This window comes from Oncorhynchus mykiss, chromosome 4 (genome assembly GCF_057628025.1).
Source record: "Oncorhynchus mykiss isolate SJ-2025 chromosome 4, ASM5762802v1, whole genome shotgun sequence".
Classification (NCBI taxonomy): Eukaryota; Metazoa; Chordata; class Actinopteri; order Salmoniformes; family Salmonidae; genus Oncorhynchus; species Oncorhynchus mykiss.
Window position 1 is genome coordinate 27,962,797 of NC_143025.1, and position 27,272 is coordinate 27,990,068.

Consider the following 27,272-nt stretch of genomic DNA (forward strand, 5'->3'; position numbering starts at 1 on the left):
AAGGATATCAAGGATCTGGAAAGATTCTGTATGGAGGAATGGTCTAATATACAAACTGTTTCACCGAGAAGATTGAAAGACTGCTAGTTGAGTTGCCATATAAGATTTCCAGGAAATGTGTGTTGTTTTGGCTCTGTGCCACGTTCTCTTCAGCTTACACCGACAGTCTCCAGTATCTCTGGTCTGTCTGCAAAACAGCTTTTGTTTCCGTTGGCCATCTCTCTCTCTATCTCCCCCTGCTCTCTTGGCAGCATAATCCTATCCCACAGGGGGTTAGTGGCACCTTAATTAGGGAGGAAAGGCTAGTCCAATGGCTGGAGTGGAATAAATGTAATGGAATCTAATACGTAATTTGCTTCGTTCCAGACATTATTATCAGCCGTCCTCCCGATAGCAACTTCCTGTGTCATATCCCTGTCTGTCTGTATGTAGGACAAGGGCACCTTCTGAATCTGAATATGTGTTTTCATTGTATTTTTTCACATTTTGTAAATGGTGACCGAGCATTAGGGATTAGTGTATCTCGGTGTTTAACTTCAACATCAGAGGTTGAAGTAATTTTATATGTTTTAAAAGATGTTTTAAACTGTACCTGCAGTCAGGTCCAAAATTATTGCTACCCTTGATAAAGATGAGTAAAAAAGACTATACAATAAATAATATAAATACTGAGGTATATTGTGTGCTCCAAAGAATTGGGGAATATTTTTTTATATTAATACAATTGCTCAGAGAAAGAGATTTTGTTTAATAAGTAATACAAATCTCAAAGACAAAGGAGTAAAAATTCTTGGAACCCCTGTTTTAAATACTCTAGTCATGAGATTGGAGAACACATTGGAAGGGATCTTCTTACAGTGGGTCTGAGGTACCTTTCAGCATATGCTTCAGTTTTTTGACACCAAACCTGCCACTGGTGTGCATGGCCAAAGGCAGTGCTAAGGTCAAATGCTCTTTGGTCGCTCACACTAGTAGTGAGTTTGACATCGGGAAAACTGAAGCTTTTTTGCTCATCTTTGCCAATAATTTTTGACCTGACTGTAAAATGGGAATATTTGTACACAACAAATTGACCAGTGTTACCTAGTGATGAATGTTCATTATAACATTTCTAGAGTTGATTCAGGAGTTAAATGAACTCTTAGTGGTGTATAAGAACCCATGTGTTGGTGTTAATAACCGTTATGATCTATTTCAGGTAGATCATTTTTTTTGTTTCAAAATCTGTGCTTTACATCTACATTGATTGATTTTATGCTACACAAACATACAATAACATAAAATTGTCTAATGTTTCCATCCAATGTTAGAAGTTGGACTTATTGCACCCGTTACTGAGATGGTTGTTCCAGTTTAGGTCTCATTTATCAATCCTTTCTACCTTAGCAGCCATTCCAAATGCAGTTTGTCTGTGATTGTAAGTTCCAATTGTTCAATATCCTCACTCTGGCTGTAATTCCAATAGGAATAGCACATCACTTGCAAGCCAGCATCATGTGACATAATGTGACGTGCATGCCTGATGCCGTGCATGCCGGAATTTAGGCTTATCAGTGTTTTTAAGGATGCATCTTTGTTACGACGTCCGAAGATGTAACATGCGTTTCCCAAAACACCACACAGAGGGAACGTTGAGGCATGTGTCGATCGCTTACTGAATCTCGGATCAACTTTCTCCATTCAAATCTTACCTTAAATCCCTTAGAGTCGATTGACGCACCGGTGCGTCAATGTAAGTTACATAATATTAAAATCCCCATCAAAATCTGTCAAGTTTAAGCTAGAGATATCGGGGGTTTGCATTGTGCATCTCAATCAATTGTACAATTGTACGGAATCAATCGGTCTTCTCATGCAAATGTCTGTAGCGTCCAAACGGTTTGATCTACATTATTATGGAAATAGAGACTCGCGAACATGGTGGTGTTCTCTGTTCTGCTATACGACCTCCACAAGTGTCAGGAGAGTCGTCTGAAGTCAGTACCGTCGATGTGCCAACTTCTGTTTTGGTAACGTTCATACTGTTAGGGCTACAAAAGTACTGTGACAGCACTGTGGAAAGGGTAGATTCTCACAAACAAAATGGTGTTCTCCCTTTGTCTCTAGGACCCCCACGTGTCACAGGACTCCTCTGAAGGTAACCGGTACCGTTTAAAAAAAAAATCATACAACTATGAAGAAAGGGGTATGAAGGTGTAATATGTGTCAAAAATGTATATTTCCTGATTTAAAAATAAAAAAATATCTCCTAGATTTAGGACAGACACTTCAAAACCTTGTTTCTTATGATACATTGTTTTGACTGTCCTTTTTGCCATTTATAAATGTGTTATTAAATGCATTTCTATGGGCTTTAGTAGTAAAAGCCAAAATCAATATTTTAACAAATACATTTTTTTAAATGACACATTTTATACCTAAAGGGGTCATAAAATTCCAAATCAAATAGCTAAAGGATCCATGGTATGACTGTCTTAAAACAATAATGTCAGCTTAGGACTGCCTCCTCCCTCCCCCAACGTCTTAGACTCCAAAGAATGAACATTATAATTATTCCACAATACTGATGATGGATCAGCTCCTTTAAAGATATCATCACAGATATCATCACCTATGGCTGCAAATACTGAGGGAGGTTATTCTAATGCTTACCCTATAATGATGCACTGAATCAAGATTTGGCACATAATTGTGTTGTTACACATCATGAAATATATGAGTCAAAATTACAGACAGTAGCCTACAATTAGCAAAATAATAACTACATGGAATGAACATGAAATTGATTTCAATATTATTGAATTATACAGCGTAGGCTTATGTAGCCTATACTTGTTACGAACAGTACCAATCAAAAGTGTGGACACACCTACTGATTCCAGGGTTTTTCTTTATTCTTACTATTTTCTACATTGTAGAATAATACTGAAGACAAACTATGAAATAACATATATGGAATAATGTAGTAACCAAACAATTGTTAAACAAATCAAAATCTATTTTATATTTGAGATTCTTCAAAGTAGCCACCCTTTGCCTTGATGACAGCTTTGCATACTCTTGGCATTCTCTCAACCAGCATTATGAGGTAGTCACCTGGAATGCATTTCAATTAACAGGTGTCCCTTGTTAAAAGTTCATTTGTGGAATTAATTTCCTTCTTAATGCATTTGAGCCAATCAGTTGTGTTGTGACAAGGTAGGGGTGGTATACAGAAGAAAGCTCTATCTGGTAAAAGACCAAATCCATATTAAGGCAAGAACAGATCAAATAAGCAAAGAGAAATGACAGTCCATCATTATTTTAGGACATGAAGGTCAGTCAATCCGGAAAATTTCAAGAACGTTGAACATTTCTTCAAGTGCAGTTGCAAAAACCATCAAGTGCTATCATGAAACTGGCTCTCATGACGACCCCCACAGGAAAGGAAGACGCTGAGTTACCTCTGCTGCAGAGGATAAGTTCATTAGAGTTAACTGCACCTTAGATTGTAGCCCAAATAAATGCTACACAGAGTTCAAGTATCAGGCACATCTCAACATCAACTGTTCAGAGACAGCATGAATCAGGCCTTCATGGTCGAATTGCTGCAAAGAAACCACTACTAAAGGACACCAATAAGAAGAAGAGACTTGCTTGGGCCAAAAAACACGAGCAATGGACATTAGACTGGTGGAAATCTGTCCTTTGGTCTGAGGAGTTCAAATGTGAGATTTTTGGTTCCAACCTCCGTGTCTTTGTGAAACGCAGAGTAGGTGAACGGATTATCTACGCATGTGTGGTTCCCACCATGAAGCATGGAAGTGGTGTGGGGGTGCTTTGCTGATGACACTGTCTGTGATTTATTTAGAATTCAAGGCACACTTAACCAGCATGGCTACCACAGCATTCTGCAGCGATACGCCATCCTATCTGGTTTGGGCTTTGCTGGACTATCATTTGTTTTTCAACACGACAATGACCCAACACACCTCAAGACTGTGTAAGGGCTATTTGACCAAGACGGAGATTTTTTTTACCTTTATTTAACTAGGCAAGTCAGTTAAGAACAAATTCTTATTTTCAATGACGGCCTAGGAACAGTGGGTTAACTGCCTGTTCAGGGGCAGAACGACAGATTTGTACCTTGTCAGCTCGGGGGTTTGAACTTGCAACCTTCCGGTTACTAGTCCAACGCTCTAACCACTAGGCTACCCTGGAGTGCTGCATCAGATGACCTGACCTCCACAATCACTCAACCCAATTGAGACGGTTTGGGATGGATTGGACTGCAGAGTGAAGGAAAAGCAGTCAACAAGTGCTCAGCATATCCTTCAAGACTGTTGGAAAAGCTTTTCAGGTGAAGCTGGTTGAGAGAATGCCAAGAGTGCGCAAAGCTGTCATCAAGGCAAAGGGTGGCTACTTAGAAGAACCTCAAAAATAAAATATATTTTGATATGTGCAACAGTTTTTTGGTTACTACATGATCCATTATGTGTTATTTCATAGTTTTGATGTCTTCACTATTATTCTACAATGTAGAAAATACAAAAAAATTAAGAAGAACTATTGAATGAGGAGGTGTGTCCAAACTTTTGACTGGTACTGTATATGCCGGGAGTCAGGAAGCAGGTGCAGAAGGTGAGTTTAATAATGACAAAAGCAGAGAAACAAAACACGAGAAGCGTACAGAGCGTGAATAAAAACAATATTAACTATTGACTGATGGCTACTGAGGGCTAAATAAAGGGAGATTAATCATGGAAATAATGATGTTCAGGTGTGCTTAATGATGGTTGCCAGGGGCGGTGGTTAGTAGACCGGTGACGTCGAGCGCCGGAGCGGGAGTAGGCGTGACAATATTGTAGGGCCGGCTATTTATCTTTTAATGCAGTCATCTCTCAGTTTTCATAAAAAAAATGTAATAATTGCAAAGACATTGGCAACTTTCTATTTGTAGTGAGCTTCATTGTGAAGCTACCAGAAGTCACAGAGAGACAGATAAACATGTTGATTCTTTGTTTAGCAGATATCTTCTGTGTATAAAGTGACTCGGTAGAGAACAAACGTATCTAATAACACACTAAGCTGTTCAAGTGGTCTGAGGCAGTTGGTAAATAACAAGCATTTTCAAGTGCAATGTTACTAACAATGATTTGGGGAAACAGCTCAGAGATGTAATGATGCTCCTATGAAGGTTCTAAAGATGAATGTAGCCTTAAGATGCTTTTGGGAAACCGGGCCCAGTGTACTAGAGTAAAACTAGACGGTCAACGTAAGACCTTAAGGTATTTGTTATGTCATAAAGAGTTTAATTTGAATAAAAACATATTCACGTAGGCCCTCACTTGGTGAAGGCCATTGAAAGCGATTGAATGCAACAACCATGTCTCTGTCACTAACAAACAGAAGTCATGAATGGGGGCGTGCTCAGCCCTCTGTTTCCTGTAGTCCACGATCAGCTCCTTTGTCTTGCTGACATTGAGGGAGAGCTTGCTGTCCTGGCACCACACTGCCAGGCCTCATCGTCACCGACAAACTTAATAATAGTGTTGGAGTCGTGTGTGAACGGAGTAAAGGAGGGGACCAAGCATGCACCCGTGAGGAGGCCCTGTGTTGAGGGTCAGCGTGACGGATGTGTTGTTGCCTAATTCTCACCACTTACGGGTGGCCCGTCAGGCAGTCCAGGAACCAGTTGCAGAGGGAGGTGTTCAGTCCCAGGGTGCTTAGCTTAGTGATGAGCTTGGAGGGCACTATGATGTTGAAAGCTGAGCTGTTGTCAATAAACAATATTTTCACACAGGTGTTCCTCTTGTCCAGGTGGGAGAGGGCAGTGTGGAGTGCAATAGAGACTGCCCCTTAACCTCCCGCTGCCTCATGCCCTCAAGGAGTGGAGACCAGGACAGAAGCTATAAAAGAAAATAGCCCAAAGTTCACATTCACATAACTGCTGCTTCTCTCTGTAGATAAACTACATGTTAAGGTATACATTCTCTCAGATGAAGGTTAAAGGGGTGAGATGAATGTACAGTTATAGTACAGATTTACTCAAACCCACTTAAATAGCTGTAGGTCTCTAAGACAATCCTTTATTGATTGAAAATTGTGTATGGGTTGAAAAGCCAATCAGCCCCTTCAGAGAAAAGCAAATGACTGTTTCAAGTTTTTTCCCCTGTTTCTCTGTTTCACAGTTAAAATATAACGACATGGTTAAAATACAACTAATTAGAAAGCATTGACAATTCCACTTCCAGTGGTGCTGTGCTTCTCTCATCCCCACCTCACTCCAATGCCCTTCCCCCCACCACGGCCTATTGTCAAGGGGTCAAGACTTTGGCACCTAGCTGAACATTTTCATGACCATCCCCCTGAGACACTGCCACTCCCCAATAACCAATCAGACACTGATTTGGTCTGACCATGACCCTCGTCTGTCTGGTCTGTCTTGTCTTGTCTTGTCTTGTCTTGTCTTTAGCGGGTCCCTCAAGTCTGACCAGCATCAAGAGCTGTCTGGATGAGGATCTGGAGCCCACCTGTTTCGAGAGCAGTGATGACATCGGGGGACTGTGGAGGTTCAAGGTGAGGGAGCTGGTTGAGGAACCTGGTGCCTGATTAACCAGTATAGTGGATTAGAGTGTTCGTCTTAGTAAGAAGATACAGGGAGAACATCTCAGTCACTGGGAGAGTGTGTGTCCGCTACTGCTGGAGATCCATATTTAAATGACACCGGCTCTCTTTCAATATCTAAAGTTGATCCAGTATAACTTACTCTGGCTTTGTTCCAATATCTAATGTATTGGGCATATTAGTGCTTATCCTCAGTCTGTCCTTGTCCTTTAGGAGCATCCAGACCCAGGAAGGGCCAACATCTACCAGTCTGTCATCATCAACAGCTCCAAGGAGATGATGTCATACAGCGATTTCCCTCCTCCTGCTCACCTGCACAACAACATGCACCACCCCCAGCTGCTGAGCTACCTACGACTTTACGCTCAGACCTTTGACCTCTTCAAGCACATCTACTTCCAGGTCAGAGGGCATGAAGGAAGGAAGTGGATGTTTATTCAGTCACATCTTATGTTAGGATCCCTTTCGACGGTAAATAGTGATTCATTTAATGTATGAGTGCGTGCGTGCCTGCATGTGTCAGACCACTGTGGTGAGTGTGCGTCAGAGGCCAGACTTCCCAGTGTCAGGCCAGTGGGAGGTGGAGACAGAGAGAAGGTCAGAGGGAGATTCAGGTCTTTGATGCTGTGATGGTCTGCACCGGTCACTTTACACAACCACACTTGCCTCTCAATGACTTCCCAGGTAACTTTAAATTTGCTATCCCTATCATAGTCCCCATTGTCATTGTGTATTTGATTATTTCCCATTTATATGCTACTATCACTGGAGATATATAGACTCAAATCCTATTCACATCATGCATACATACATCATGTGCACAGTGCCTTCAGAAAGTATTCATACTCATTGACTTATTCCACATTTTGTTCTGTTACAGGCTCAAATCAAAATGTTTTTATCAGCGATCTACACACAATAGCCCATCATTTACAAGTGAAAACATGTTTTTAGAAATGCAAGTTTATTGAAAATGAAATACAGAAATATCTATATCTCAGAAATAAGTGTTCACACCGTCAAGTTGGTTGTTAATCATTGCTAGACAGCCATTTTCAAGTTTTGATATAGATTTTCAAGCAAATTTAAGTAAAAACTGTGACTAGGTCACTCAAGAACTTTCAATGTCATCTTGGTAAGTTAAGTGCAGTGTATATTTGGCCTTGTTGTCCTGCTGAAAGGTGAATTTGTTCCCCAGTGTCTATTGGGAAGAAGAGTGAACCAGGTGTTCCTCTGATTTTGCCTGAGCTCAGCTCTATTCTGTTTTTTTTTATCCTAAAACACTGCCTGGTCCTTGTTGATGACAAGCATACCCATAACATGATATGCCTGTATCTTGCAGTGACTCATTTAATTTATTTAGCCAGGATACTTCACTCAGTAACAACTGCCACTATTTTCCAGGGAGTCATGGGTAAATTGGATGTATTGATACACCACCCAAAGAGTAATTAATAACTTCACCATGCTCTAAGGGATATTCTATGCTCTTTTTTTTAAATCTACCACTAGGTGCCCTTCTTTACGAAGCATTGGAAAACCTCCTTGATCTTTGTGGTTGTACCCGTGTTAATTGTATGTGTGGGGTACAGAGATGAGGTAGTCAATACAGAAATTTCAGATTTTCATTTTTATTCATTTGTAAAAATTTCTACAAATATAATTCCACTTTGACATTGGTGAGGTGAGTGACACAACATATTACTTTAATGCATTTCAAATTCAGGCTGTAACATAACAAAATGTGGAAAAAGTCAAAGGGTATGAATAATTTTTTTAAGGCACTGTATATCCCATTCATAGCTCTCACAAAGTATAATTTGAATATCATGCTCAATCATCATCATCAATCAATTACCACAAGTATCATTATTTATAATTTGATTATCTGATCCTCCCAGGTATAGAAGAGTTTGAGGGCAGGTACTTTCACAGTTGGGAATACCTCAGTGCTGAGGGGTTGCAGGGGAAGAGGGTGGTGGTGGTTGGGATTGGGAATTCTGGAGGTGACATCGCTGTGGATGCCAGCAGAGTAGCGGAGCAGGTGAGTGGGAAATCCTCTGATTCTTCTGGAAGTGATTCTTTCAGATATTATGCAGCGCAGGGTTTCTTGAAAATTGGGACAATCCATGACCAGCAGGGAAACTTCATTTTAATAGTAAAAATATCTGTATTTTTTTTGCTTTATTTGAGCTTAAACATTCAATTTAGTATAATTTTATAAGGGAAAGTAATTGTTTTGGGAATTTAAATATTTTCAATATTATTAATTTCATGTCAACACTATGCCCATAAATGCCCTTATTCAGCGCAAAGGATCCAGATTTCAAACTCTCATATAAAAAAATAAAAAAATAATAATTATGCCAATAATATTAACTGAAAAAGGGATATTGTGTAGCTTCTTGAAATAGCCCTCTGTGGCTTAAAATATTATTGAATCCTAAAAAATATGTCCAAAGAGTTGGTCAACTCCGTCAGATTTGTCTAAAATGAATCAGGAATGAGCAGGGTCAGATATACCATAAGGACCCCTTCTCTATAGCTGTGTTCGAATACTCAAACTTAACCATACTATTTATGATGTGAATTGAGTATACAGTGCCTTGGGAAAGTATTCGGCCCCCTTGAACTTTGCGACCTTTTGCCACATTTCAGGCTTCAAACATAAAGATATAAAACTGTATTTTTTTGTGAAGAATCAACAAAAAGTGGGACACAATCATGAAGTGGAACGACATTTATTGGATACTTCAAACTTTTTTAACAAATCAAAAACTGAAAAATTGGGCGTGCAAAATTATTCAGCCCCTTTACTTTCAGTGCAGCAAACTCTCTCCAGAAGTTCAGTGAGGATCTCTGAATGATCCAATGTTGACCTAAATGACTAATGATGATAAATACAATCCACCTGTGTGTAATCAAGTCTCCGTATAAATGCACCTGCACTGTGATAGTCTCAGAGGTCCGTTAAAAGCGCAGAGAGCATCATGAAGAACAAGGAACACACCAGGCAGGTCCGAGATACTGTTGTGAAGAAGTTTAAAGCCGGATTTGGATACAAAAATATTTCCCAAGCTTTAAACATCCCAAGGAGCACTGTCAAGCGATAATATTGAAATGGAAGGAGTATCAGACCACTGCAAATCTACCAAGATCTGGCCGTCCCTCTAAACTTTCAGCTCATACAAGGAGAAGACTGATCAGAGATGCAGCCAAGAGGCCCATGATCACTCTGGATGAACTGCAGAGATCTACAGCTGAGGAGGGAGACTCTGTCCATAGGACAACAATCAGTCGTATATTGCACAAATCTGGCCTTTATGGAAGAGTGGCAAGAAGAAAGCCATTTCTTAAAGATATCCATAAGAAGTGTCGTTTAAAGTTTGCCACAAGCCACCTGGGAGACACACCAAACATGTGGAAGAAGGTGCTCTGGTCAGATGAAACCAAAATTGAACTTTTTGGCAACAATGCAAAACGTTATGTTTGGCGTAAAAGCAACACAGCTGAACACACCATCCCCACTGTCAAACATGGTGGTGGCAGCATCATGGTTTGGGCCTGCTTTTCTTCAGCAGGGACAGGGAAGATGGTTAAAATTGATGGGAGGATGGATGGAGCCAAATACAGGACCATTCTGGAAGAAAACCTGATGGAGTCTGCAAAAGACCTGAGACTGGGACGGAGATTTGTCTTCCAACAAGACAATGATCCAAAACATAAAGCAAAATCTACAATGGAATGGTTCAAAAATAAACATATCCAGGTGTTAGAATGGCCAAGTCAAAGTCCAGACCTGAATCCAATCGAGAATCTGTGGAAAGAACTGAAAACTGCTGTTCACAAATGCTCTCCATCCAACCTCACTGAGCTCGAGCTGTTTTGCAAGGAGGAATGGGAAAAAATGTCAGTCTCTCGATGTGCAAAACTGATAGAGACATACCCCAAGCGCCTTACAGCTGTATTCGCAGCAAAAGGTGGCGCTACAAAGTATTAACTTAAGGGGGCTGAATAATTTTGCACGCCCAATTTTTCAGTTTTTGATTTGTTAAAAAAGTTTGAAATATCCAATAAATGTCGTTCCACTTCATGATTGTGTCCCACTTGTTGTTGATTCTTCACAAAAGAATACAGTTTTATATCTTTATGTTTGAAGCCTGAAATGTGTCAAAAGGTCGCAAAGTTCAAGGGGGCCGAATACTTTCGCAAGGCACTGTATAGTATGCTTATTTGTAGTAGCAAGACATCAGTAGGTTTATAATTGAACACATGTATGAAGATTTTACACTATTGTGGAGAGATGTACTGTTTGGATTCTTTACATACAATAGAAATAAGCTGAAACATTTATGTAATTCATTTCGTTATTCTTTTGGCCAAATTTCATATACACAAATGTACATTTTTCATAGCCTACAAAAAGAAATTGAACTGTATTTTAAGACGGTTAAATGCTCTACTAACAAAAAAGCTGTTAGAATTGTAAGTATATGTATGTCCCTTAAGGTCCTTGTGTAATTCTAATGTGATATTGTACCCCCTAGCTCGATTGTCCATTGTTTGTAATCTATGTATGCTTTTTTAATTTTTTTATTTCACCTTTATTTAACCAGGTAGGCTAGTTGAGAACAAGTTCTCATTTACAACAGTGACCTGGCCAAGATAAAGCATAGCAGTGTGAACAGACAACAAAGTTACACATGGAGTAAACAATTAACAAGTCAATAACACAGTAGAAAAAAGAAAATAAAAAAGAGAGTCTATATACATTGTGTGCGAGGAGGTAGGCGAATAATTACAATTTTGCAGATTAACACTGGAGTGATAAATGATCAGATGGTCATGTACAGGTAGAGATACTGGTGTGCAAAAGAGCAGAAAAGTAAATATAAACAGTATGGGGATGAGGTCGATAAATTGGGTGGGCTATTTACCGATAGACTACGTACAGCTGTAGCGATCGGTTAGCTGCTCAGATAGCAGATGTTTGAAGTTGGTGAGGGAGATAAAAGTCTCCAACTTCAGCGATTTTTGCAATTCGTTCCAGTCACAGGCAGCAGAGAACTGGAACGAAAGGCGGCCAAATGAGGTGTTGGCTTTAGGGATGATCAGTGAGATACACCTGCTGGAGCACATGCTACGGGTGTTGCCATCGTGACCAGTGAACTGAGATAAGGCAGAGCTTTACCTAGCATGGACTTGTAGATGACCTGGAGCCGGTGGGTCTGGCGACGAATATGTAGCGAGGGCCAGCCGACTAGAGCAGACAGGTCGCAGTGGTGGGTGGTATAAGGTGCTTTAGTAACAAAACGGATGGCACTGTGATAAACTGCATCCAGTTTGCTGAGTAGAGTATTGGAAGCTATTTTGTAGATGACATCGCCGAAGTCGAGGATCGGTAGGATAGTCAGTTTTACTAGGGTAAGTTTGGCGGCGTGAGTGAAGGAGGCTTTGTTGCGGAATAGAAAGCCGACTCTAGATTTGATTTTAGATTGGAGATGTTTGATATGAGTCTGGAAGGGGAGTTTACGGTCTAGCCAGACACCTAGGTACTTATAGATGTCCACATATTCTAGGTCGGAACCATCCAGGGTGGTGATGCTAGTCGGGCGTGCGGGTGCAGGCAGCGAATGGTTGAAAAGCATGCATTTGGTTTTACTAGCGTTTAAGAGCAGTTGGAGGCCACGGAAGGAGTGTTGTATGGCATTGAAGCTCGTTTGGAGGTTAGATCGCACAGTGTCCAAGGAAGGGCCGGAAGTATACAGAAGGGTGTCGTCTGCGTAGAGGTGGATCAGGGAATCGCCCGCAGCAAGAGCAACATCATTGATATATACAGAGAAAAGAGTCGGCCCGAGAATTGAACCCTGTGGCACCCCCATAGAGACTGCCAGAGGACCGGACAACATGCCCTCCGATTTGACACACTGAACTATGTCTGCAAAGTAGTTGGTGAACCAGGCAAGGCAGTCATTAGAAAAACCGAGGCTACTGAGTCTGCCGATAAGAATATGGTGATTGACAGAGTCGAAAGCCTTGGCCAGGTCGATGAAGACGGCTGCACAGTACTGTCTTTTATCGATGGCGGTTATGATATCATTTAGTACCTTGAGCGTGGCTGAGGTGCACCCGTGACCGGCTCGGAAACCAGATTGCGCAGCCGAGAAGGCACGGTGGGATTTGAGATGGTCAGTGACCTGTTTGTTGACTTGGCTTTCGAAGACCTTAGATAGGCAGGGCAGGATGGATATAGGTCTGTAACAGTTTGGGTCCAGGGTGTCTCCCCCTTTGAAGAGGGGGATGACTGCGGCAGCTTTCCAATCCTTGGGGATCTCAGACGATATGAAAGAGAGGTTGAACAGGCTGGTAATAGGAGTTGCGACAATGGCGGCGGATAGTTTCAGAAATAGAGGGTCCAGATTGTCAAGCCCAGCTGATTTGTACGGGTCCAGGTTTTGCAGTTCTTTCAGAACATCTGCTATCTGGATTTGGGTAAAGGAGAACCTGGAGAAGCTTGGGCGAGTAGCTGCGGGAGCTGTTGGCCGAGGTTGGAGTAGCCAGGAGGAAGGCATGGCCAGCCATTGAGAAATGCTTGTTGAAGTTTTTGATAATTATGGATTTATCGGTGGTGACCGTGTTACCTAGCCTCAGTGCAGTGGGCAGCTGGGAGGAGGTGCTCTTGTTCTCCATGGACTTTACAGTGTCCCAGAACTTTTGGGAGTTAGAGCTAAAGGATGCAAATTTCTGCCTGAAGAAGCTGGCCTTGGCTTTCCTGACTGACTGCGTGTATTATTTCCTGACTTCCCTGAACAGTTACATATCGCGGGGACTATTCGATGTTATTGCAGTCCGCCACAGGATGTTTTTGTGCTGGTCGAGGGCAGTCAGGTCTGGAGTGAACCAAGGGCTGAACCAATATCTGTTCCTAGTTCTGCATTTTTTGAACGGAGCATGCTTATCTAAAATGGTGAGGAAGTTACTTTTAAAGAATGACCAGGCATCCTCAACTGACGGGATGAGGTCAATATCCTTCCAGGATACCCGGGCCAGGTCAATTAGAAAGGCCTGCTCACAGAAGTGTTTTAGGGAGCGTTTGACAGTGATGAGGGGTGGTCGTTTGACTGCGGATCCGTAGCGGATACAGGCAATGAGGCAGTGATCGCTGAGATCCTGGTTGAAGACAGCGGAGGTGTATTTGGAGGGCCAGTTGGTCAGGATGACGTCTATGAGGGTGCCCTTGTTTACAGATTTAGGGTTGTACCTGGTGGGTTCCTTGATGATTTGTGTGAGATTGAGGGCATCTAGCTTAGATTGTAGAACTGCCGGACTTGTAGGACTGCTTGTGTTCCCTCATGTGCTTTATGTATTGATTTGTTGTTAATAAAAACATGTTTTTTTTGTCATAGTATGGATATATACTTATCGTGCCAAAAGTTCCCAGATGTCGTACTAAATTTGCCAAAATGCGAAGTATACATGCAGTGGACACTGTTGTACTTTTAGGGCCCATAATCCAATTCTTCTGAAAAGGGTGTGGCTTCATAACTTTTCAGATTGGAAGAAAATTGCGGAAAATATGCAGCCGGAGTCCGACGAGAGCAAATACAAATTCAATGCTTTAACTAATTGTGACAAATGTTAAGAAAATATTGAGCAATGTAATAAAGTAATGACTTTTCAAATAAGTTACGTACCGCATAGCATTACAGCAGTATGTACTGGTATGTTAGCGAGTTACCTAATGTTTGTTGGCTACTATTACATTGAACTTGCCAGGCAGTATATTAACTATTTGCCATCTAATTAACTACCCAACATTTATTGACTTGATTATTCACATCATTCTTAGCTAAGTGGTATAAATTTAGCGCGCACCACCGCTAACTAAGCTAGCGTTTCACACCCGTTACAGAAGCAGAACAACTTGTGTCGCCGACAGGTGCAGGTGTAGTACTGCAGGTAGTAGCAGTAATACCAGTAGAGCTGGTATGTGTCTCTATGGACGCAGGCCTTACTTTTTATCCATTACGGACCGTTAGTGGAATTCCCGCGAGAGAGTAACAGTTGATGTGATTGGATGTTAATTATTTGACTAGGCTACCTGTATTTGACAATGTGTTGTTATTTCGCTGAACACTAAATCTGAATCACATTTTTATTTGGCGTACCCCGGACTGCATTGCGCGTACCCCAGTTTGGGAATACCTGAGCTACACTATAGTTGCTTGTTTTGTCACATAAAGATAAATTAGGCAAACTATTAGAATTTTAGCAACCAGGAAATGGCGTAGCCAAGTTGAGATTGTCCCGTCTTTGAAGAAACCCTGACGGAAGTATGATAAACTACTAGCTAGATGAACAGGAATAGAGTTGGCCATCTCTGCCAAAGATTATTAACCCTTTCTCTCCTGGTCTACAGGTGTACCTCAGCACGCGGAAAGGGGCATGGGTGGTCAGCAGGGTGGGGGCGGGGGGACTGCCAGGTGACCTGGTGGGCACTTCAAGATTGGACAGGCTAGTGCAGAAGCTCTTCCCCTCCTGGATTACCATGATGATGGAGAAGAAACTGAACAGAACCTTCGACCACAGACTGTACGGCCTACAACCAAAACACAGGTAAAATCTCTACATATCTGACTGACTTACTGACCGATTGATTGAACCATCCATTGATCCATCCATCTATTTCAGGTTCTTTGCCTAGATCCCAGTGGTGAATTATGATCTACTTGGTCGAATCATCTCTGGTCGTGTTCTGGTCAAACCTAACATCAGGGAGATCAAAGGCTCCAGTGTGGTGTTTGAGGATGGGAGCGTCGTGGAAAAGGTGAAGACACACACACACACACACACACACACACACACTCTCTCTTCCCTTATCCCCTCTACCCTACCATCCCTCTCTTCCCTAGGTGGATGTTGTGGTGTTTGCCACTGGCTACAACTATGACTTTCCTGCCTTCGGGTCTGCTGACTAATGGTGGTCACCGCCTGTGTCTGTACCGTCATGTGTTCCCCCCGGGGCTGGCTCGGCCCAGTCTGGCTGTAGTGGGCTTCATCTGTAACCTGGGAGCCATCAACCCTCTGGCTGAGATGCAGGCCCGCTGGGCCACCCAGGTCTTTAAAGGTAACAACTAACTGCGACCTGTATGCTCTCGTTGGCTGGCCCTCGCTTCAAATTCGTTGCCAAACCCACTGGCTCCAGGTCATCTATAAGTTCTTGCTAGGTAAAGCCCCGCCTTATCTCAGCTCACTGGTTACCATAGAAGTCCCCACCCGTAGCGTGCGCTCCAGCAGGTATATTTCACTGGTCACCCCCAAAGCCAATTCCTCCTTTGGTCGTCTTTCCTTCCAGTTCTCTGCTGCCAATGACTGGAAAGAATTGCAAAAATCACTGAAGCTGGAGACTCCCTCACTAACTTTAAACATCAGCTATCAGAACAGCTTACAGATCATTGCACCAGTACATAGCCCATCCAACTACCTCATCCCCATATTATTTTGTATATTTATATTTGTTTTTTGTTTTTTCTCCTTTGCACCCCAGTATCTTCACTTGCACATGCATATTCTGCAAATCTATCAACAGTGTTTTTGTGAAATTGTAATTATTTCGCCACTACGGCCTATTTATTGCCTTGCCTCCCTAATCTTACTTAATTTGTACACACTGTATATAGACTTTTCTTTTGTGTTATTGACTGTATGTTTGTTAATTCCATGTGTAACTGTGTTGTTGTTTGTGTCACACTGCTTTGCTTTATCTTGGCCAAGTTGCAGTTGTAAATGAGAACTTGTTCTCAACTGGCTTACCTGATGAAATAAAGGTAAAATAAATAAATAACAACTCCCTCACTAACTCCCCTTTTCCTGATTCATCCCAGAGCTCTGTGTCTGAAGTTGGGTAGCCTAGTGTATTTGAATGCGAGCGATGGAAGATTTGAGGTTTGTGTCAATAGTAATGTGTGGACTACATGATTTCTTGCTCCAGGGTTACTAACACTGCCCTCACAAGAAGCCATGCTGCAGGCCGTAAAGAGAGATACCAGCACGCTGCAAAACAGGTGGGACAACATCCATGTGTTATTACACTCATACTGTAATTCGTTTGCCAATAGGTTAAAAAAAAAATTAAATCAGGTATAAGCACTTTCAAAACACCTGCGTGTGTATACCCTCCTTCTCCCTCCAGGTTTGCCTGTTTGGAGCGTCACCCTCTCCAGGTGGACCATATCCCCTACATGGACTCCATGGCAGAGGAGTTGGGGGTTCGTCCTAATCTCCTAGGGCTCCTGTTGAGGGAGCCTGGTGTAGGGCTGCGTGTGCTACTGGGGCCCTGCACCCCGTACCAGTACCGTCTGAGAGGGCCAGGACAGTGGGACGGAGCCCGACAGGCCATCCTCACCCAGTGGGAGCGTGTAGCCCAGCCCTTCAGGACCAGGATGCCGCCACAACCAGAGAGCAGAACCAGAGCCTCCTCTAGTCTGATACTGACTCTGTCTGTCACTGTTCTCCTACTAACAACCTTCTATACCAGACACAGTCTCTCATCACTCCCCACAGGCCTCCTCTATAAGATATACAGTCTACCTGAGATCATATGGGAGGTGGAAATTAACACTATGGGCCTATTGCATCCACTGTTGGCCACCATTTTATCTCTCATTAAACTATCAATACACACTAAGATCACCCGCACAGCTGATCTTAATTGTTTCCAAAATGTACTGTTCTCTAAAAGCCGAGCTACATGTGACGTCAGTGTTAACTTAGCCTCGCTTTATTCAAACATTTTCCAAGACAGGCTATTTATTATCTTCGGTAGAAATAAAACCTGGAAACCGAGCAGACTAAGGGGTGATTGAACTATTTCACAATAATTCAGTGCAACTAAAATAAAGCATTTTCTTGTTTAGAAATTATACTGTGGCAATAAATTGTACAGGTTATATCAGGGTTTTTCAAACGCGGTCCTGGGGTCCTAGGTGCATGTTTTAATTTTTGCCCTAGCACTACACAGCTGATTCAAATAATCAAAGCTTGATGAGGAGTTGGTTATTTGAATCAGCTGTGTAGCGCTTGGGAAAAACCTAAATGTGCACCCAGGGGGGCCCCAGGACCAAGTTTGGGAAACTCTGGCTAATATGAATGAAAAATGCTGGTGTACTCATTACTTTTTAATTTCCAAATGATGTTGTCCATTAATTACAACTTGTCTTATTAACTATGGTTATTTCTGATCAAGAGGACAAAACCAAACATCCCTGAATTGTCCATATCAAAATTGTGTAACTAAATCAAGCCAATCATGACTGATTTCATGTAATCTTTGTTTTTGTAAAATTCAACAGAGACAAAAAAATCAATTTATTGGCTGCAAGGAATATGGAGGAAGTCACTCCAGCAAAGTTGCACCCATCAAATTCCATTTAAAACAAACCGATCCACAAAATGACAATTGTGACAATTGTTGGCACCCCATAGGGATTCTTACTTATGAAGAAATGCACTTCCTTTGGCTCCCTTTAACTGGGGTATAAAAATAAAGCATTTTTCACCAATCACAATGTGGAAAGGCAAAAACACTCACAAATTCAAAAATAAAAAAATTGTTTCCACTTTTAAACAATAGGTTCACTATTAGGTCAATAATTAAGAAGCTCAAACCCAGACTCAAACCCACACAACAGTACATGTGCACTGGAGGCAGTTGCACAGACCACTGATTGGACTTCTTGGTTTTGACTTAAAAGTTAAAGAAACACATAGGTCTTAGCCAATTTAACTTAATTTTGTAAGTTAAGTCAATGTACAGATTTGTAGTTATCCTGACTTGACATTTAAAGTCAAGACAACTGTTGTCTTCATTTACTTCATTTGACTTATTGGATCTAATTTCAGGAAGGAAGGAAGGAAGGAACACAAAGTTCATTCAACTTGATTTTATAAGTTAAGACAATGACTTGTAGTTATTATAACATTTCATTTTTTGTCAACACAACTGGGATCTTGTTTTAGTTTATTTGACTTATTAGTTTTGATTTGAAAGTTGACTGAACAAATTGTTCTCACTTTGTGCAGAAAGTGTGGTTCCACCTAAAATGATTTTCAAAAGAATATTCCATCGCCGGAATTCAACACCATTCCCTGTTGTTTGTCAGTGTTCTTTGGTCCCGATTACCTGCTTAGCTAGTTCAGGTGACACTGCATGAAAAAAATCCTAACTTCATTGTAAGTATGGTGTCCACTAGAGATCGACGTTTGAAAGCAACTTCGAAGATAGCACGTGAGTCCATTGGGTTGTTGAAGCGATGAGACAAGATCGGAATTGGGGGAAAAAAGAGGGTAAGATACAAACAAAAAACACACGGTTTGATAAATCGCATGATCAAACTAAGCGTCATTGATCACGTCGTAATGTTATGTTGACACAAGCATTGATCCTTTGCCAAGGCTTTGCTGACCCATGCCATATCTTAACATGCCTGGATGGGTATTTTACGTATCAACTAAAAGCTAAAAGCTCTGACGAAGGCCGTGAGGCTAATATGTAAAGATTATTAAAGAGCAGTGATACTATCAAGAGCAGTGTGCGGGTTTCTTCTTTTTTCTCAACTGTTACCATGCACCTGCAAAAATGATAGCTCAGATATGCGAGTGCCTTTTGAAGTATCAGCTAAGCACATCATTATGTTATAGCAATCTGTCAGTTGATGACACAGTTGATGAGGTAGCACATGACCATTGGTTGATGCATGCAACGTCTGAGCAGGGAAACTCGACCATTGTGTCAAATCAGTGATGGAGGAGTAATGGAGGCTGGTAAGCTTTCTGAGTTGAAGCAACATGGACTCAAATTTAAGATACAAGAACCATTTTGAACAGTTTGCTATGACAAGCATACCCATAACACGATGCAGCCACCACCATGCTTGAAAATATGAAGAGTGGCACTCAGAGATGTGTTATTTGGATTTGCCCCAAACATAACCCTTTGTATCCAGGACATTAAGTTCTTTGCCAAATTTTTTGCAGTTGTAGTTTAGTGCCTTAATGCAAACAGGATACATATTTTTATTCTGTACAGGCTTCCTTCTTTTCACTCTGTAATTTAGGTTAGTATTGTGCAGTAACTACAATGTTGTTGATCCATCCTCAGTTTTGTCCTATCACAGCCATTAAACTCTATAACTGTTTTAAGGTCACCATTGGCCTCATGGTGAAATCCTTGAGCGGTTTCCTTCCTCTCTGGCAACTGAGTTAGGAAGGACGCCTGTATCTTTTTTAATGGAATGGGTGTATTGATTCATCATCCAAAGTGTAATGAATAACTTTACTATGCTCAAAGGGATATTCAATGTCTGCCTTTTCTTTACCCATCTTCCAATAGGTGCCCTTTTTTGCGAGGCATTAGAAAACCTCCCTGGTCTTTGTGGTTGAATCTGTGTTTGAAATTCACTGCTCGGCTGAGGGACCTTACAGATAATTGTATGTCTGAGGTACAGAGATGAGGAAGTCATTCAAATATCATCTTAAACACTATTATTGCACATTGAGTGAGTGCAACTTATTATTAAACTTGTTAAGCAAATGTTTAATCCTGAACTGATTTAGGCTTGCCATAACAAATGGGTTGAATACTTACTGACTCAAGACATTTCAGCTTTTCATTGTAAATGATTTTATAAAAAATTCTCAAACCATAATTACACTTTGACATTGTTGTCACGCAAATTCAGGCTGTAACGCAACAAAGTGTGGAAAAATTCAAGGGGTGTGAATACTTTTGGAGGGCACTGTTGCTGAGCATCTCAAAGAGAACTTTCTATTGTTTTTGAAATCCTCACCACATATATCATGTAGCACAAACATGTGTCTCTGATAAGGAATCACATCAGCTCTTGTAATTGCATTTCTATCTGTAACATTCCTAATTTGTTGCTGAAACATGGCCCAGGTGGTAGTGTTTCTTCAGAAACATGCCCAGAACATGGTTGCCATATTCTCAGAATATGAAAAATGTCTATATTTACAGTAGCATGTCTGAACATTCTCACATTTATCATTTAAACAATGATGATGCAAGTTATATAAAATAATACACAACACAGAGTTCCATCTCCAAGTGTTAATGTGGAAAAATAGCAATACACTGAACAAAAATATCAACACAACATGTAAAATGTTGGTCTCATGTTTCATGAGATGAAATAAAATATCCCAGACATATTCTAAATGCACAAAAAGCTATTTCTCTCAAATTTTGTGGACAAATTTGTTTACATCCTTGTTAGTGATTATTTATCCTTAGCCAAGAGATAATCCATCCACCTGACAGGTGTGGCATGTCAAGAAGCTGATTAAACAGCATGATCAGGTGCACCTTGTGCTGGGGACAATATTAGGCCACTCTAAAATATGCCACAGATGCCTTATGTTTTGAGGGAGCGTGCAATTGGCATGCTGACTGCAGGAATGTCCACCAGAGATGTTGCCAAAGAACTTAATGTTCATATCTCTACCATAAGCTGCCTCCAACATCGCTTTAGAGAATTTGGCAGTGTGTACAACCGGCCTCACAACCGCAGACCACGTGTATGGCGTCATGTGGGTGAGCTGTTTGCTGATGTGAACAGAGTGCCCCATGGAGATGGTGGTGTTATGGTATGGGCTGGCACATAAGCTACGGACAACAAAGACAATTGCATTTTATCGATGGCAATTTGAATGCACAGAGATACCGTGGAGATATCCTGAGGCCCATTCATCCACCGCCATCACCTCAGGTTTCAGTATGATAATGCACGGCCCCATGTCTCAAAAATCTGTACACAATTCTTGGAAGCTGAAAATGTCCCAGTTCTTTCATGGCCTGCATACTCTTCAGACATGTCACCCATTGAGCATATTTGGAATGCTCTGGATCGACGTCTATGTCAATGTGTTCCAGTTCCTGCCAATATCCAACAACTTCATTGAAGAGTAGTGGGACAATATTCCACAGGCCACAATCTACAGCCAGATCAACTCTATGCAAAGGAGATGTGTTGTGCTGCGTTAGGCAAATAGTGGTTACACCAGATACTGACTGGTTGTCTGATACCTTTTTTAAGGTATATGTGACCAACAGATGCATATCTGTATTCCCACTGATGTGAAATCCGTAGATTAGGGCGTAATGAATTTATTTCAATTAACCTATTTCCTTATGAACTGTAACTCAGTAAAATTTTGAAATTGTTGCATGTTGCGTTTTATATTTTGTTCAGTATATATTACTTGTATGAGTAACAGAGTACTATAATGAGGTACTGTCTTCAAATATAGTTGTATTATTACAGTTGTCTTTTCAAGTGACCCGTATATTACTTTCAGAAGCGTATCTCTACCGTTGTGTTATATATATATATATATGTACGTTTTGTCTCGCACTAAATCATGCTGTAGGCTAACCCGTTTCCAGTAGGATATAATCTAGCCAAAAATCTAAGAAAAATGGCAGCTGTTTTGTTACCCCGCGTAACCTTTTCTTTGTCTAAATGCTCCTATTATTTTGAGTTAATCGAGGAGAAAGATAACATTTTTAGTCAAATGCAAACATTGAATGATCTCTTCATCCAGAAACATCACATCTGAACAAGCATCTGGAGATCGTGCACAAAGACACAAAGTTCCAGAAATGAGTGAGAGGAGTAATCTAAACACAGATTATGATTATAAACAAAGATGCATAAATAATATTACCAAGTGTTATAAATAACGTTCCATATCAACAATCGAAATGTCTGATGAAGGCAGTTCAAAACGACAATAACATATATTGCTAAAAATGTGAGAGTAGGCTGACACCCCTTGCTGGTCTCAGACCCAGGCCACCACAAGTGGTGAACACCCTAACCATTGTCCCAATAAGGGATATCTCTAGGGCATGTGCTTATTGGGCCAGTACAGTTAGGCCCTGCCCAGAAGAAACCATAAACCCACCTCCCTATGCGCTAGTGTAGTTATGAAACAACTTGATAGATGTAAGCAATAGGGTGAATGCACTTTGAAGTAAATCTCAGCTCTGTTAAAAGTACACTCAAGAAAATATTTGATTGATCATAATGATTCAGGAATATCATTAGGACAGGTTATTTGCCCCGCCAACATTAGGCAACTATACAGAAAGCCCTTTAATTTCTGAAATAAGTCAATGAAATCAATGATGAGAATAGTCCGATTTTCTGCTACCTGCTACATGGTGGTGTAGCGTGAACATCAGAATGTCATGAACCAAGAAGTTGTGAGTTCAACTCCCAGATGAGGACATGTTGAAAAATAATTACTGTATAAATGAACATGCATAATGTGATCATGTATGTGTATCAAATATGTAAGTTGATAACACTGTGTGAGTACAACCTGGCGTCATAGACTAGATGTTACATAGTAAATGTAAATCCAGGGACACTCAAATTAGTATGTAAATTTTGGTATGGTTACATAAGACAGATGCTTACTTAAGGCAAAAAAACAAAAGTAGGGTGGTTGGGTGGATGTATATCACAAATGTCTAGTAACCCAAAGGTTGTGAGTTAGAAAATCATTACGGACAACTTTAGTTTAATTAGCAACTTTTCAACTACTTACTTATTTTTAGCTAATTTGCAAGTGCTTAGCATGTTAGCTAACCATTCCCCTAATCTTAACCCTTCCTCTAACCCTTTAACCGTAAAACCCTTTAACCTAACTCATAAATTTAACCCTAACCTTAATCCTAACCCTAACCCCTAGCCTAGCTAACGTTAGCCACCTAGCTAGAATTCATAACATATCATACGTTTGCAAATTCGTAACTTATAATACGAATTGTAATTTGTAACATATCAAACTAGATGGGTGATGAACATCCACAAATTAATACATACCATATGAAGAGTAACATATCGTAGTACTATAAATTAAGGGTCATCAGAATTACGTACAGAATAATACGAAATGCTCTGAGACAATGTTGTTGAGTATCACTAACCTTGCCAATAGATAAAAAGCTATGAATGAATCAGTGGTTTACCAATCAGGGCCTTGATTGGCTTGTCAACAGTAACAATATGTGATGTGTAATGAATTCTTGTAACATTCCCATGACACATGTCTACACACTTGTTCTGTGTATGTTAGGTGGGACGTTGATGGAATATTCTCCTAACCCACAAAAAACTGGACACATGAATGTTCTTGCAATGTTACCATAATACGTGTCTAGAACATGAGTATCTTAAGTTCTGAGAACATGGTAACCACATTCTGGGTAAGTTCTATTTGGCATTAAGTGAATGGTCTCTTGGAAACATTCCTTGGAATTCATGGAAACATTCCTATGAAAATGTTAGTTTATGACCTAATGAGACTCTTAATAAGGGAACGTTCTGTAATGTTGTGGGAACATTTGATGTTAGCTGGGTTTGCTCTCCAGAGCAGGGCACCATTGAAAGAAGTGATAACTGGGGTGGTGTTAAGTGTTGAGAAGGACCAACTGAAATGTAAGATTCCCTGTGTCTGTGACACCCGCCATTTGGTGCGAAGCAGACCCGGTGGAGAGTGTGGTGTAACAGAGAAGACACTGTCTGTCCTGCTGAGTTTTGTAGCAGAGTCTTTACCTGACAAAGTCAAGTTAGGATGTGCCAGTTATACCCGTGAGAGCTTTGTCCCGAACCCATTACAGTGTTTTAAGTGCCAAGCATATTGCAGCAATTTGTAGGAGGGAGATTCCTGGATGTGAGAAGTATGCAGGAGGACATGAGGCAAAGGAATGTGTAGTATCGGTGGAAAAAGCTGTGTGTGTTAACTGTAGGGGTACCCATGTTGCTGGAGATCAGAAGTGTCCGGTGAGGGAAAAGCAGGTTGAGGTTGCAAGGATCAGAGTAGTACAGAATATATTGTATGCTGAGGCAGTGAAGAGAGTAGTAGAGGGAGATGGGTCCAGCGTAGGGGATCCTAAGAGGCTCCCTGTGAGTAGGCAGAGGCCAATAGAGAGTGATAGGAATAATAATGTGATTCAGTAAGGTTGGCTTCTTAGCGTTCAAAGTCATGGTTATCAACTGTACTGCAGAAATGGAACGTAAATGATAGAAAATAGATTTTGTGGTGGCAGCTGCAGAGAAATACTTGAGTGTACAAGATTTTACTGCAGAAGAGTTACAAGGTGTGTTAAATGATAGTGTGCAGGTCTGGTGTAGGATCAAATAGGGCCAAGTAGTGGAATAGTGGTGATGTTTTAATGGGTGTAGAGTTAGTTGGTAGGGCAATTTTTCTTTCCTTTTTCCCTCCACTTTTTGTGTCACATAGTGTAATGAATTTACACTCCAGGACAGTAGGCAAGACACAGCCCATACAGTAGGTGGCATCAAGCACCTATAAAGCACCATGGAAGAAGAAGGAGGAGGAGCTCCTGTATGTATCAATCATCCCCTCACTAGAAACAACCACCTTAACTGTACAGGAGGCATGGGCGGACTTGGACAAGAATTTGGCCCTGGCATTTTAGCCACACGTCTTCTTGTTCTCTGTCTGTACGCTTAAGCCATACACGTTCTAAAATTAAACCTAACGACTTAGGCTCCATTGCAAATGAATGGCTGTCATATGTGCTCCCCTGAATCAACACTTACCCTAGGTGTTAATTACTATTACAGGGCTCTACACTAACATTTCCCCTGGTGTTACTGATGCCACTAACTTTTACGGTTGGTGGCGCCAGCCTATGATTTGTAAAGTCATTCATAGTGCTATAATAAAAAACTATAATAAATTGACTCCTGAGGTATTCAATAATTAAATTGTTTAATCTAACAAGTCTAAGCAGGAATGCATGATTCAAGATATTTTGATGTGCAACATAGTCCAGATTGTCAGGAATTTGGAGTTGACAATCTGGACTATAGTTGCTATATTTTACTGTCAGAATAGAAATGAATTACATACATCTTTATGTGCACTAATTAATATCATAGGCTAATTAATTTGGGGTTAAACACCTGAGGAAGTGGAAACTCAAAACACATTAACTAGATCGCCAACTCTAAATATAATATACACTGCTATAGTAGCCATGTATTCATCCAACAGTACAGTGAATGTCCTACAAAAAACTCCACATCTCAAAGCCATATCAAATATCTTGGTTGTAAAATAGTTGCTATTTAGCTGAATATTGAGAGTTGAGAAATACAAATTATACGGTGCCTTGCGAAAGTATTCGGCCCCCTTGAACTTTGCGACCTTTTGCCACATTTCAGGCTTCAAACATAAAGACATGAAACTGTATTTTTTTGTGAAGAATCAACAAGTGGGACACAATCATGAAGTGGAACGACATTTATTGGATATTTCAAACTTTTTTAACAAATCAAAAACTGAAAAATTGGGCGTGCAAAATTATTCAGCCCCCTTAAGTTAATACTTTGTAGCGCCACCTTTTGCTGCGATTACAGCTGTAAGTCGCTTGGGGTATGTCTCTATCAGTTTTGCACATCGAGAGACTGAATTTTTTTCCCATTCCTCCTTGCAAAACAGCTCGAGCTCAGTGAGGTTGGATGGAGAGCATTTGTGAACAGCAGTTTTCAGTTCTTTCCACAGATTCTTGATTGGATTCAGGTCTGGACTTTGACTTGGCCATTCTAACACCTGGATATGTTTATTTTTGAACCATTCCATTGTAGATTTTGCTTTATGTTTTGGATCATTGTCTTGTTGGAAGACAAATCTCCGTCCCAGTCTCAGGTCTTTTGCAGACTCCATCAGGTTTTCTTCCAGAATGGTCCTGTATTTGGCTCCATCCAGCTTCCCATCAATTTTAACCATCTTCCCTGTCCCTGCTGAAGAAAAGCAGGCCAAAACCATGATGCTGCCACCACCATGTTTGACAGTGGGGATGGTGTGTTCAGGGTGTGAGCTGTGTTGCTTTTACGCCAAACATAACATTTTGCATTGTTGCCAAAAAGTTCAATTTTGGTTTCATCTGACCAGAGCACCTTCTTCCACATGTTTGGTGTGTCTCCCAGGTGGCTTGTGGCAAACTTTATATAACACTTTTTTATGGATATCTTTAAGAAATGGCTTTCTTCTTGCCACTCTTCCATAAAGGCCAGATTTGTGCAATATACGACTGATTGTTGCCCTATGGACAGAGTCTCCCTCCTCAGCTGTAGATCTCTGCAGTTCATCCAGAGTGATCATGGGCCTCTTGGCTGCATCTCTGATCAGTCTTCTCCTTGTATGAGCTGAAAGTTTAGAGGGACGGCCAGGTCTTGGTAGATTTGCAGTGGTCTGATACTCCTTCCATTTCAATATTATCGCTTGCACAGTGCTCCTTGGGATGTTTAAAGCTTGGGAAATATTTTTGTATCCAAATCCGGCTTTAAACTTCTTCACAACAGTATCTCGGACCTGCCTGGTGTGTTCCTTGTTCTTCATGATGCTCTCTGCGCTTTTAACGGACCTCTGAGACTATCACAGTGCAGGTGCATTTATACGGAGACTTGATTACACACAGGTGGATTGTATTTATCATCATTAGTCATTTAGGTCAACATTGGATCATTCAGAGATCCTCACTGAACTTCTGGATAGAGTTTGCTGCACTGAAAGTAAAGGGGCTGAATAATTTTGCACGCCCAATTTTT

At 40.9% G+C, this 27,272-nt stretch overlaps 1 pseudogene across 1 annotated transcript; it reads left to right on the forward strand.

The window, feature by feature from the left end:
• The first annotated feature begins 1,917 nt into the window (after positions 1 to 1,917).
• LOC110521621 (flavin-containing monooxygenase 5-like) lies at positions 1,918 to 19,189 on the forward strand (annotated as a pseudogene). The gene is made up of 11 exons (XR_016495000.1): positions 1,918 to 1,980; positions 2,107 to 2,137; positions 6,455 to 6,558; positions 6,820 to 7,008; positions 7,130 to 7,290; positions 8,508 to 8,650; positions 15,026 to 15,222; positions 15,298 to 15,433; positions 15,519 to 15,733; positions 16,598 to 16,670; positions 16,799 to 19,189. The product of XR_016495000.1 is annotated as a flavin-containing monooxygenase 5-like (transcript).
• Positions 19,190 to 27,272: the final 8,083 nt, after the last annotated feature.